Source organism: Macrobrachium rosenbergii, chromosome 4, assembly GCF_040412425.1.
Source record: "Macrobrachium rosenbergii isolate ZJJX-2024 chromosome 4, ASM4041242v1, whole genome shotgun sequence".
In the NCBI taxonomy this organism is placed as follows: domain Eukaryota; kingdom Metazoa; phylum Arthropoda; class Malacostraca; order Decapoda; family Palaemonidae; genus Macrobrachium; species Macrobrachium rosenbergii.
In genome coordinates, this window is record NC_089744.1 from 70,065,082 (window position 1) to 70,078,756 (window position 13,675).

Genomic DNA, 13,675 nt, shown 5'->3' on the forward strand with positions numbered 1-13,675 from the left:
GCTCTATAAGACAGACCAACCAATCTTCAAGAATTCTCTTAAAGTTGGTGTCAACCAGAACAGTACTAGTTGGCACGGTGATAGAATATAAAGGACTGAGGACATGAGGGCTCTATCACCTGTCCTACAACGACCACCTTGGCTTTTTCCTTCATCTTACTCATACACTTGTGACAACAGTGCGAATGTCGACTATCTTCCTTATTACACTCTGGTCTGTGACAGAGTTCACTTGTCCCTAGTGTTTGCTCCAAATACTGCAATCATGATAACAACTTTAAAATAAATTTATAGTTTTAAGACCCAGTGAAAACTTTTAGTTCCTTAAAATTTAAACCGGTAGGCTTATATTTGGTAAAACTGGAAGCTAATAGCTCCCCTGCAAGGTGAGAAGTTAGGATTAGATCACTAGGCTACGCTGTAGTTGCTGTGCTGCATTTTTTTTTCTCTGACAAAATGATAATTAGTATTAATGAAATAATTTTAGACAATTTGTTATTGAAACTCATTAGTCATTGACTTTTTTAACATTGATAGATAATATGAAGTTACAGAAATGATAAACCGGGTTAGCCTAACTTCTTGTTTTACGAATAGAACTTACCTGGCAGTTATATATATATAGCTTAATCCCTGTCGAACCGGCAGATTTTTCAAAACTCACGGCAACCGCTGAATGGTAGGTGTCCGATTAGGTGGTTAACAACCCTTACAGGGTGGTAGTTGGAATCATTCCCGTTTTCAGTTCCTCAGATCATCTCTGCCGGTTGGACTGACAACATCGTTGCTGGTCCACCGTCGGGTTTTTCACTCGCTTCCCTAGGTCACTGTGTTTGGACTTTTAATTGGTGACGTATATTGACCTTTGGATTGGCAATCGCTTTTGTGGCTTGTTTTGGTTTATTCTTTTGATTGTTCTTGGATAAGATGTCTGATTCTAAGTATTTTCGAGTATGTGTGAATGAGGAATGCAAGGTGAGGTTGCCGAAAGCTTCGGTGGACCCTCACACTGTTTGTTTAGGATGCAGGGGTTTTGAGTGTGCCTTGGATAAAAGATGTAAAGAATGCGAGGGTTTGGATGAAAAGAAATGGATGGAAATGAAACGCTATGTGCGTAAATTAGAAATGGATAAGTTAAGGAGGGCTTGTAAATCTAAATCTAGGTTTGTGAGTGATGTTAGCCTAGACATTTCTTTTAACCCTTCTATTCCTAAATCACCCTTAGAAGTAGATCCTTCTCCTGAGGTGGTAACCCCTGCTCCTTCTACAGGGACTGTAGCTGCTGTTATGGACCCTCAGTACGCCAGGATGGCGGCTGAGATGAAAGAATTAAAGGATCAGCTTGCGGCCTTGAAGAAAGGTAAGAGTGCAAGTGAAGTTAGTGATAGTGTTTGTGCAAGTGCAGTGGAGGTGGCGACTGATCAACCCTGTCATGCCCCTAGATCTAGACCTCTACCAAGCTCCCAGGACCAAGGGAGAAGGTACGTCGACAATCTTAGGGGGTGAGAGGGACGTATCCTCAGTCAGCCGTCGCCTCAAGCAGTCCTGTTGCTCTTTCCCAGGCTGCTTATGACCGCCACAGAAAAGGCGTGTTGGAAGTGCTTGCGTCTTCTCCTAGCCCCTCTCCAAGACGTAGATGGCAGTATGAGGATTCGAGGCCGACCAAAAGAAGATGGTTGCAGCAAGAGGATCAACCTCGTACTCGCTCTCCCCTTTCGGGTGCATGGAGTAGCCCAGAATCTTTTGCTTCCGACGACGACCGGAACGTCTCTCCAGCGAAAAGGTCAAGACCTTTACCGGAATGTTCTCCACTAGTTGTATGGAGGAAGGAGAGATCTCCTCTTCCTTCAGCTTCCGGAGAAGTCTTGAGAGAACCTTCTCCTTCTCCCAGCTTGGCTCGACAACCTTCTCCTTCGGAACCTCAAGATGCAGCGGCTGCTGCAAAATCCTTTATGACCGTCATGCAAGACCAATTAGCTTCACTTGTACAGGCCTTTAGCCGTCCTCCCCCCCAGTCGGTCAGACGTAAAGACTCCAAGTTGCCAGTGAAGAGATCTAGAAGGGAGACGCCTGCTGAGGTTTCTTCTAGAAGTAAGAGAGAACTGGATTCCTCTCCCTTTCGAGTCCACAAGTGGCGCAGTTCTAGCTTGGGACAAAAGAGTCTTCTCTTTTCGCCCAAGCAAAAGCCTCAGGGTTCTTCTCCTGAGGCTCGACTCCTCTCCTCTCCACGCTATAAGCGACAGGAATTTTCTTCCTCTCGCCGGGAGCATTCTTCCTTTGTTCGACAAGATGACGACTTCGGTTCTCCAGGAAGGAAAGAACGCAGTGAATTCTCTCGACGCCAGGACGCATCCAGCTCTCGACATCAGGACGCATCTAGTGCGGTTTGTCAGGACGCAACCAGCTCTCGGCGCCAGGACACATTCGACGAGCGTACGTCCTCCCTGGGCGCAATACAGCAAGAAGAGAAAGAGACGGAGTTGGGAGGAATGCATGACTTGGAAGACGTTTCAGAGGACGAAGATAAACCTTCTAATGCGGCGGATGATTATAAGGTTCTTTCTCGCTCTCTCCTGGAGCTGTATGGGGAGGAGTTTAAACCTGCTGCTCCTCGTTCTCCTCAGTCCTAGTTCAACAGGAAGAAATCGAGGAAACAGTCAGCCTTTATTAAAATGAAACTTTCCATTTCTGCAAAGAAGGCTCTGACCAGGATTGATAACTGGCTTAAGGAGCGTAGGCAAGCAGTAAAGTCCACCTTCTCGTTTCCACCAGCTAGGCTTGCTTCGAAGGCTGGCATGTGGTATGAGATTGGAGAAGCTCTTGGCCTGGGAGTCCCTGCCTCCTCCCAAGGGGACTTCTCTGGCATAGTAGACTCTTCTAGGAGACATGCCCTTAACTCAGCCAAGGTGATGTGGTCGATGACGGAACTAGACCATCTCATTAAAGGAATTTTTAGGTCTTTTGAAGTGTTTAGTTTTTTTAGACTGGGCTCTTGGAATTCTATCCAAGAGAACAGAAACCATTCAGGCAACAGGAATTGAAGACCTTTCCAGTATTATGGCCTGTATGGATAAGGCTCTGAGGGATGGAGCAAATGAGATGGCTTCACTTTTTACTGCAGGTATTTTGAAGAAGAGGGCTTTGTTATGCTCCTTCACGACCAAATCTACTACAGTCATACAGAAGGCAGAGCTCCTATACGCCCCCCTCTCGGAGCATTTATTTCCGGAGTCCCTGGTCAGGGATATTTCTCAGACTCTGGCTCATAAGGCTACTCAAGATCTGCTTACTCGCTCGGCTAGGAGGTTTCCTCCGGCAATTCCTTCAGCTGCTAAGAAGGAGGAGAAGGAGGTTCAGCAGCCCTTTCGGGGCAGAGTTCCTTCTAGAACTGAATTCAGAGGAAGAAGACAAGAAACAGGGGGTAGAGCGAACAGAAGGACGTTTAGAACACGCTCTAGAAATTGAGAAACAAGTCCTCCAGACAGCAGTAGGAGCAAGGCTGTCACACTTTTGGCAGGCCTGGGAAGCAAGAGGGGCAGACACCTGGTCCCTCTCAGTCATCAAGGAAGGGTACAAGATTCCCTTTACGGGAAAACCGCCACTTTCAACAACGCCACGAGCCCTAGTGGCTCAGTACTCGAACGCTTTGAAACAAGGGGCACTCCTGAATCTAGTAGACCAGATGTTGGAGAAAGGAACGATAGAACCAGTTTTGGAACTAGGATCCCCAGGGTTCTACAATCGTCTGTTTTTAGTGCCCAAGAGCTCGGGTGGATGGAGACCGGTCCTGGATGTCAGCACATTGAACGGATTTGGGACTGGATGGTATCCCTGGACCTGCAGGACGCTTACTTTCATATCCCCATCCACCCGACTTCAAGGAAGTTTTTAAGGTTTGTAATCCAGGACAAATGCTTCCAGATCAAAGCTCTTTGTTTCGGCCTCAGCACAGTCCCTCAAGTGTTCACCAGAGTAATGTCAAATGTGGCGGGATGGCTTCATCAAGAGGGGATAAGAGTATCCCTGTACCTAGACGACTGGCTGATAAGGTCTCAGTCGAAGAACAGGTGTCTGGAGGACTTACGCAAGACGTTTCTGATGGCCCAGGATCTGGGTCTCATCATCAACAAGGAGAAGTCCCAGACCGAACCGAGTCAGACGATTCTTTATTTGGGGATAGTTCTGGACTCAGCTCGTTTTCGGGCTTCTCCCTCACAAGAAAGGCAAACCAAGTGCCTCGAGAAGGTTCAGTATTTCCTGGGGAGACAGAAGTGCTCGGCGAGGGAGTGGATGAGTTTGCTGGGCACCCTCTCCTCGCTCGAGAAATTTGTCTCTCTGGGAAGGTTGCATCTCAGACCTCTGCAACACTTCCTTTCAAGAATCTGGTACAGGAAGAATCAGGAGGACTCATTTTCCTTCCACATTCCAGCAGAGATCAAGAAGCATCTGAGTTGGTGGCTGGATCCGTTGATCTTAGGGGAAGGAATCTCCCTACGCAGAAAGAACCCAGACCTAGTGTTGTTCTCAGACGCTTCGGAGTCAGGATGGGGATCAACACTGGAGAACAAGGAGGTTTCAAGCTCTTGGGAAGAGGGACAAATCGGATGGCACATCAACAGGAAAGAGTTGATGGCCATTTGGTTAGGATTAAAAGTTCAAGGAATCTGTCGCGGGGAGAGTAATAGAAGTGAATTCCGACAACACCACGGCTCTAGCGTATATCAGGAAGCAAGGAGGGACTCATTCTTTGTCTCTTTACGCAACAGCAAGAGAGCTCCTTCTGTGGGCAAAAGACCACGGAGTGGAGCTGTTGACAAGATTCGTGCAGGGGCAGAAGAATGTAAGAGCAGACATGCTCAGCAGAAAAGGGCAAGTTCTGCCCACGGAATGGACCCTCAATCTTCAAATTTGCCAGAAACTGTGGAGGTTATGGGGGAGGCCTTCAATAGACCTCTTTGCCTCCAGCCAGAACAAGAGAATCCCCAACTACTGCTCTCTAGTCCTGGACAGAGAAGCAATAGCAGTAGACGCCTTCTTGATGGACTGGACGGGGATAGACACTTATGCGTTCCCTCCGTTCAAGATTATCAATCTAGTCGTCAAGAAATTCGCCCTCCTCGATTCAGGGAGAATGACCCTGATAGCCCCCTTTTGGCCAGCAAGAGAATGGTTCACAGAGGTGTTGGAGATGTTAGTGGACTTTCCGAGAAGTCTTCCTCCAAGTCCAAGGCTTCTCAGACAGCCCCACTTCGAGAGGTATCATCAAAACCCCCTCGCTCTTCAACTGACTGCATTCAGACTATCGAGAAGCTTGTCAGAGCGAGAGGATTTTCAGCACAAGCTGCAAGAGCTATCGCCAGAGCGAGGAGGGTCTCTTCACAGAGAGTTTACCAATCAAAGTGGGAAACCTTTAGATCTTGGTGTAAGCAGCATAAGGTTTCCTCAACCACTACCTCTGTGAGCCAGATAGCTGATTTTCTCTTGTCCCTCGGGCAAGATTCTAAGCTGGCCGTATCCACCATAAAAGGATACAGAAGTTTGCTGTCTACGGTCTTTAGGCACAGAGGCATAGATTTGTCTCAAGATAGAGACTTTAAAGATCTTTTAAAGTCTTTCGAAACGACTAAGCAGACTTTGAGACCCCTGTCCTGGAATTTGGATGTGGTTTTGAAGTTCTTGTGCAGCAGGAAGTTCGAACCCATCTCGCAAGCAACCCTGAGAGACGTAACGAAGAAAACTCTTTTCCTGTTGGCTCTTGCTACAGCAAAAAGGGTCAGCGAGATTCAGGCGATACAGAAGCAAGTAGGCTTCAATCGTAATGGAGCAATTTGTGCATTAAGGCTCGACTTCCTTGCTAAGAATGAGAACCCTTCCAAACCCTGGCCGGGGACGTTTGAGGTTCCTAACCTCACTGATTTAGTGGGCCAAGAGGAGGAGAGACTCCTCTGTCCAGTTAGAGCCCTCAAAGCATATATTTCTAGGACAAAGGACTTGAGAGGTTCTTCCAGTTCCTTGTGGTGTTCAGTGAAGGATCCGCAAAAGCCCCTCTCGAAGAATGCGTTATCATTCTTTTTGAGGGAGACAATAAGAGAAGCTCACCTTTTATGTGAAGAGGAGACCTTTGGTTTGTTGAAGGTGAAGGCTCACGAAATAAGAGCCATTGCAACTTCTCTGGCATATAGGGAGAATATGTCAGTTAAGCAAATAATGGATGCCACTTTTTGGAGAAGCGACTCTGTTTTCGCTTCTCATTACCTCAGAGAGGTAAGTCGATTATGAGAAATGTTACACCTTGGGCCCATATGTAGCTACGGCTTCGGTATTGGGTAAAGGAGTTACTGCCTCCCCTCAACCTTAACTTTTGTTTGGGATACCTGTAATTGGGTTGGTGTTTTATGGTTGTCTGAGGAAGCTTCCTTGTGGGAACAGCAACCTCAGTCTAACTAGATAGGTGTATATCTAGTCTGCAAGGTTAGGTGGTTAGATTGAGTAAGGTTACAGGTAATAAAAGGGGGAGTAGGAAGTACAGAAGTCTAGTCACGTTTTTGGTCTCACCCCGTTTGACAGACTCGATTGAGTTGTTTCAGCATAACAGGTCTCCACCTGGCTGGCGCTCCTAAGGGAAAGTGACTCAAGAGGCAGGAACCTTTGAAGTCAGCTACCTTAGCAGGTAAGGAATCAAGGTGATTACCTACGACTTTTAGTTGTTTCCCAACGATGTTGGCTGTCTTTCACTCTCCTCCAAATGTGTGAATCAGCTATATATATATAACTGCCAGGTAAGTTCTATTCGTAAAAATGAAGTTTTTATGATAAAACAAAGTTTTATGAATACTTACCTGGCAGTTATATATATATTTTAAGCCCCACCCTCCTCCCCTCAGGAGACAGGTCGGGCAAGAGATGATCTGAGGAACTGAAAACGGGAATGATTCCAACTACCACCCTGTAAGGGTTGTTAACCACCTAATCGGACACCTACCATTCAGCGGTTGCCGCGAGTTTTGAAAAATCTGCCGGTTCGACAGGGATTAAGCTATATATATATATAACTGCCAGGTAAGTATTCATAAAACTTTGTTTTATCATAAAAACTTCATTTTACGAAAAATAACCATGATCATAGCTCCTGATCTTGCTTGACTTATGAGCCTTGGTGTTTACTGAAGGCCAGTATTTCCTTAGTAGTATTTCATAATCAGGGTAAATGGATTTTGTTACATAGAAAGTTTCCCAGTTATCCTAATACAGTATTAGGGGTCTTTTCAAGAGTTAAAAGAAATACATTCATGCGGATTTATTTCCAGTGGGTATTAACCCGCTGATAGTGACATCACAGGTGTTTTAAAGATGGTTGTAACACTGTTCTTTTTTCCAATTAGAATATAAATATTACTTTTTCGTAATGGTGAGCTTTGTCAAACAAATTAAAATCTTAGAGATGCTAATTTTATATAAATTTGGTATGATAATTCCAATAATTAATTATTTTAATTGTGTACCAATTAATGTAGCCCATAACCTCTACCTGGTGCTTGGGAGTAGACTGGGTAATCAAAAGTTATGAAATGTATAGAAATACATTGTATGGGTATCCAGAAGCATTTGTGATTAATTCCTGTAAGGCAATGTTTTTGTAGTAGTAGTGAATTAATATTTAATACATTACTACTATTTTATGGATATGACCAATTGATCATGTCACCTGACATCATACTATGTACATGTACTTGTGGCCATGTCAGTCTGTTTTAATTTGAAAGTGTTTGCTGCCTATACAGTGATATAGGTAGCTAAAGCTAGGTACTTTTTAATAAACAATTGTTCCTTTTTCAATACTGGGCTGCTGTTACACAGGACCCACAGATTACCTGCACCGCAGCGAATTGCTCAATCTGCTTTTTGCTTGTGGAAATGGCTCATAACTACCTGCCATGGGCCAGCCCCTGCAGGGACAAAGATTTTGGTTGGTTGCGGGACATGTGTGAAATGTGCATCATGCTCCTGGCAGCAAGCTTAAATGATGAAAGAGCTGAATTTAAGCTGTCTCAAGTTCAGTAGGAGTACGGGAGGAGGAGAATACATCATTCTGTTAGAGCTCTGGCAGTGCATGTTTCCATCTGTTTCCGAGCAGAATCCACATTTGGGCCAATACTCCAAAAGCAGTGGATTCTAGGAACTCCCACTTCAACTCCACCAATGGAGACGAAGAATCTTTCCTTTGGAGAAAGGTCACTAATACTCAACATGAAGTGGAAACACCCACAGAAATTCCCCCTCTGAATCCAGAAGATCTAGGGAACAGTCTTACGCTTTACATGAGAGAGATATTAAAAAGGTCATTGGAACAGGGCAATAAAAAACCCAAGCCCAAAAAGAAGTTGAATCAGTTGCCTAGATCCTTGTTGAAATCAGAATGGGTAATAAGAGACAGACTACTTACTGCCAGACTTCCGACTTGTAACAGTAATATGACCAGGCCAGACTATAAAACCTCAACTCAGAATGCAGTATGGGCACCAATATCTGCCCCTAAGTATGATACTGATAACCCTTAGCGAAATGCCTCAATGTATATCCTTTCATTAGGCTGAAAATACCTCATTAATGAAAGGAAAACAAATAGGTTGTGCATGTAGAATTTGTGGATAGAGCAGCTGTTTCCCAACACTGAATTTCAGTAGGGATTCAGAAGCCATTGAAGAAGATGGTTATCCTGCCTATTAATATAGCATTGAAAGCAAAAGAAACAGCCTTTCTCCTTTAATGGAAAATATAGCACACGAATAATTTCAACCAGTACCCTCACCAGAAGGTACTATCCTTCTGTCCCTTTGCATTTGATACAGTCTTGTGAAGATAGAGTTTCAGAATTTCGTGGTGACTGAGAAACGAGAGTGAATGGCAGAAATATAGCCATTTGTCTCTGCCATCCCAGTGTCTGATAGTTCTACAAAGGAGTGGGCAACACTTGTCCTGCTGTTTAGTAGGAAATAGCTCCCATTGGACTTGACTACCCAACAGTTTGGGACCCCTACGAGAAAAATGTCAGGACAGTCATGGCTGAATTTTATGCTAGGCTCCACCCCCTCAGTATTATAACTTGTGCTGAAATGCTTGAAGTAACTATTAAAGAGCTTCCAGAATCTTCCAAAACAATGTTCATTGCAGTAGCCAAAGCACTTAGCGGACCTGATGTGTAACACACTATAACTTTCTGGAGTGCCGCATTAAGGTTTGACAGGAAGCATTGGTGGGCTCCAACATTTTGCTCCGCAATGTAACTTTCGCATTACATTCTTCCCCCTTCTGTTGGGACCTGTTTACAGAATCTGTTGCTGCACAACTCATTGAATGAGCCCAACAACAGAATTGCACAATACAGTATATGCTATTCTTGGAAAAGGAGAATCTGGTAAACAATACTCATGAGGGTTTTGTCTTCCTAAGCCTAAGAAAGCTCAGTATGAATCAGAGCCAAATAAGCCTCTAGTTACTACTAAAGGATCCTTCCAACAAAGAAGGACAACTATGGCAGCAGCAGCCCTTTTGAAGCAGACAAAGACACTCCTACATGGAAAAAAGGAAAATATACTCCTGGACTGCCTATTAAAGGCATGGAAGAGGTGGAGCCCAACAGGACTTGCATAGTTATGGTCGTCATCTTCAGCATCACATATAGTGGAAGTCCTCCCCTTGGGTAGTGGAAGTTCTTCCCTTGGGGACACAGCGTGATTTTCAGTGGGTCAGGGTAGAGATGGTCTCACCCTCCCCTTCCTCTAAAGGAATTTAAAAAAAAAATAGACCCCTCTTGAAAGGGGGCCATAGAGAAAGACGTGTTTATTTGCCACTATTCAGTGTCCCTAAGAAGGAGTCCATTGAATGAAGGGTGATCCTTGACTTGTCAATTTTGAACACAAATTGTTTGCATAAATTTTTCTACATAATGTACTTTTTGAATTTGTAGGAGCTCAAGAAAGAAGGAATTTAACTTGTGGCATACTTAGATGATTGGCTAATCTGGGGAGCCACCAGAGAAGAGTGCTGACGAAACCTGAAAGTGGTAGTCGACAGACTCAAGTCAAAAGGTTTCCTAATAAGACCTGTTGTGTCTGGAGTTCCACGGGCCAGTGTTCTTGGTCCACTGTTATTTTTAGTGTATACAAGTGATATGGTTGTTGGCCTGGGAAACAAGATTGTTCAGTGTAGTAAAGTCTCCACTCTTGAGAAATGAAGCTGCCTCAATCGGGACATGGACCAGATCAGGGAATGGTGTAGTCGGTGGGGTATGAGGCGAACTCCAGTAAAACGAAAACACTATTGATTGGCAGATCTCATACAGATTTTCCACCCCACCTTCCTCTTCAAGTGGGTTGAACATTGCTGACCGATTCTGAAGCTTTAAGTATTCTAGGTGTAACTTTTGACTCGCATATAACTTTTGAAAAACATCTAATGAAAGTTTCAGCAAATGCCGCGCAAAAGTTAGAGATTGTTTGTAAGGCCTCATACATTTATGGCAATGATAAAATCAATACAATCTGTTTTTGGTCATTTGTGCTTCCTTTACTAGAATACTGTTCTCCGGTGTGGATGTCTGCTTCTGCCAGAGATTATCCTCTTTTAGATAGAGTGGTTCATGGTGGTAGGTTTCTGTTTCCTAATATTAGCAGTTATGACTTGGACCATCGATGGATGGTCTCTTTTTTTGTTACTTCTTCATAAGTTGTATTTCAACAAAGATCTTTCACATTCACAATTAATCCCTTATTCCCTTTACCTGCCGAGAGCAACCAGATTCGTTGAACAGCAGCACCAATATGCAGTAAATGTACCTTGCTACTGAACTTCTCAGTTCCAGTGGTTCTTTATTCCTTACACCGTTGGACTGTGGAACAGCCCCCCAGAGGATTTCGTGCAGTTGGAACTTTGGAAGTTCAAGCGAAAATGCATTGTATTGCTACCCTAATACTATTCTTCTTGCATTTTAGTACATTTTTATCTATTTATCTATTTATTAATTTTTTTCTTTTTTAATAAGTGGGATCTCTTCTTTCTGTATTTCCCTATACTTCCTCTTACTTCTTCCTAATGAACACCATATTCTTTGGAAGCTTGGATTTCAAGTCATTGGCCGCTGTGGGCTTGTTCTATATTGTTGTAATTAGCGAGAAGTCGCTAAAAGCCAACCCTTTAGAATGTTGAGAGTGGGATTGTCACTGCATAGCCGACCCAAGTTGACCCAGATACCAAGACATAAAACTTATCAGTATTCTGATCTGTCTCTTCCCTTTACCTGGGACAGACATTTGGGTGGCACGGGCAAAAGGGGCAAGGATAAGAGGTTGAGTGCCACTCCCTAAGCAGCTTAAATGAACTAAGCTGCTTAAAACAACCATTCTATGAGGCAGAGTGATCGCGCTGAATTGTCTTTCCACAGGACACCTGGGGAGATGCAAGCAGATGGTCAAGACACCTGGAAGATGACACATTTTGGGCACGGTCACCATACGGCCCGACATTGGGGCCCTTACCCTCGGCAAATGCCTTAAAAGGAGCCAGGACAGGGAGATCTTTGCAGTTAGCAGTTAGCCAGACACGCGCAGGGGATCGCTATGAGACGCTGAAAGGCTAGGCTTCAACAGATTCAATAATGGCCAGCAGGATATGGAATTGTCCCCATGGTTGCAAGATTGCATTTGTGCTACGGCTTGCCACTTTGCATACAAACGAGAAGACTATAGCGTGAATAGGCAATTATTTCTATAGTGGGTAATAGTTACTGGGCAACACTCATCTCTTGCTGCAGCAAATAGAAGGCTATAGTGTCGAAACCTGAGGTAAAACAAAACGGTTTGTCTTTTTGTATTCCTGCCCTGAATAGATTTAGATCTAACAAATGAGCTATAGACTGGTTTGTTATGTGGATTAATTATATGCATTGAATTATTTGTAAAGAAATAATACAAATATCAAGAGAATGGAAGAATTCCAAGCTAACAACTTAGTTCCAACAACTGCTGTGGAAGTTGCAATTAAACCTCCAAAAAATAGTAATATAATAATAATAGTAATGATGATAATAATAATAATAAATTATTGAGAATGATAATGCAATCAAGGGGATGATGACAAATCCTGCTCGCCATAATTGATATCGCTGAAGCATAGGATGGTTACTAACAAGGCCAAGAGAAACAAGGTCTACCCAATTGGATGGAGTCGCCTCCCACCTGGGGTAACTACATAGGCAATGACATATGTTAGAGGCACCTGCTCATTACGGCAATTCACCTGCCAATGCAATAAGGAGGTAGACAAAGCTCCACCTACATGGGGGATTTTGGGGGAAGTGAGCAGACCTCTTTCTCTTGGCCTTGGGTACTAATATCAAAATGTGAATATGTCATTGGCAAGTGAAGAGACGTTTTCCTCAATGTAAACTTCTCTTCACTGTGGGTGGAGCCTCATGACGTCATAGGTTAACGTCATTATTTTGTTCAAAACCGTTACCTGCGATTTTGATGGCTCTGGCATAGGAAGCACACTTTTACTCTGATAATTACCAGAACTATTGAACTTAGGTACTAAATAATACTTGTGAAAATTAGGTAGGATTTTATATGAAATATACACTAGCCAACTTTCACCTTTATCCAATGCTTTGATAAAAAGGTGTTGCTGAAAAACCGTGTTTCATCGGCTCTGAATCCCTCAGTAGGTAAGTCACATTACATCCACAAGGGGTAATACATATATAGGTTCGTGTGTTTCCTCTTCTTTATTGCCAAACCATAATGGGTATCCGGAATAATTGCCCGGGAAGGCGCACTAATCCCGCAACCAGACCCAACATAATTAGGTAAGTCACCTTAGAACCACAAAGAATTACACATATACAGGTTCTTGTGTTGTTTCCAGTTCTTTATTGCCATACCCTAATGAGTATCTGGAGTAAAGAAAACAGTTGATGACTTGTGACTTTACCTTGGATCAGAAATTCCTGAAACGCTATTGCCATGAGAGTGGTGGTCATGCTGAGATATTGCTGGGGAAGGCACAATTATCCCGTAGCTTGATCCAGCATTATTAGGTGAGCCACCTTAGAACCACAGAGAATAGTACAGTATGTATATTGGTTCTTGTGTTGTTTCCAGTTCTTTATTGCCAAACCCTAATGGGTATCCAGAATAAAGAATTTGGTTGATAACCAGTGCCTATACTTCAGACCAAAACTTTATCTGGGTTATTGGAATTTATTTATCAGAAACTAAGCCATTTCATCATCTGTCAGTTTCTATTACAACTCCGTTGAGGACAGACAGGGGCTATGGTATCAAAAAAAGGATTTTGACAAAGGAAAAATCTATTTCTGGGGAGGGGCCCGTGTCACCCGGTGAAATAATCCATTGAGCACTTATTTCTAGGTAATTCCGTTGCTAGATACCAGAGAAAAGCTAAATGTAAAGCTGGGGTTACTACCCCAGAGCGAGCTCAAGAAATGGAGTCGTATATGGTAAAGGGTGAGATTGTCACAATCACGGGACCCTGCCCTATAAAGATTCCCAATGTCAAAAGTCCCAACGAGAGAGGTGCCGATACAAGCCCATGCACTACTTGCGGACTGTATACAAGGCAACACTAGTCGCATTCCATGTTAGCACCCACCCCACTA

The 13,675-nt window shown here is 43.7% G+C and overlaps 1 protein-coding gene across 3 annotated transcripts in view; it reads left to right on the forward strand.

The window, feature by feature from the left end:
• The window catches only part of SAK (Sak kinase), a 138,459-nt gene that overhangs the window by 71,262 nt on the left and 53,522 nt on the right, over positions 1 to 13,675 (forward strand). The window lies entirely within an intron of this gene.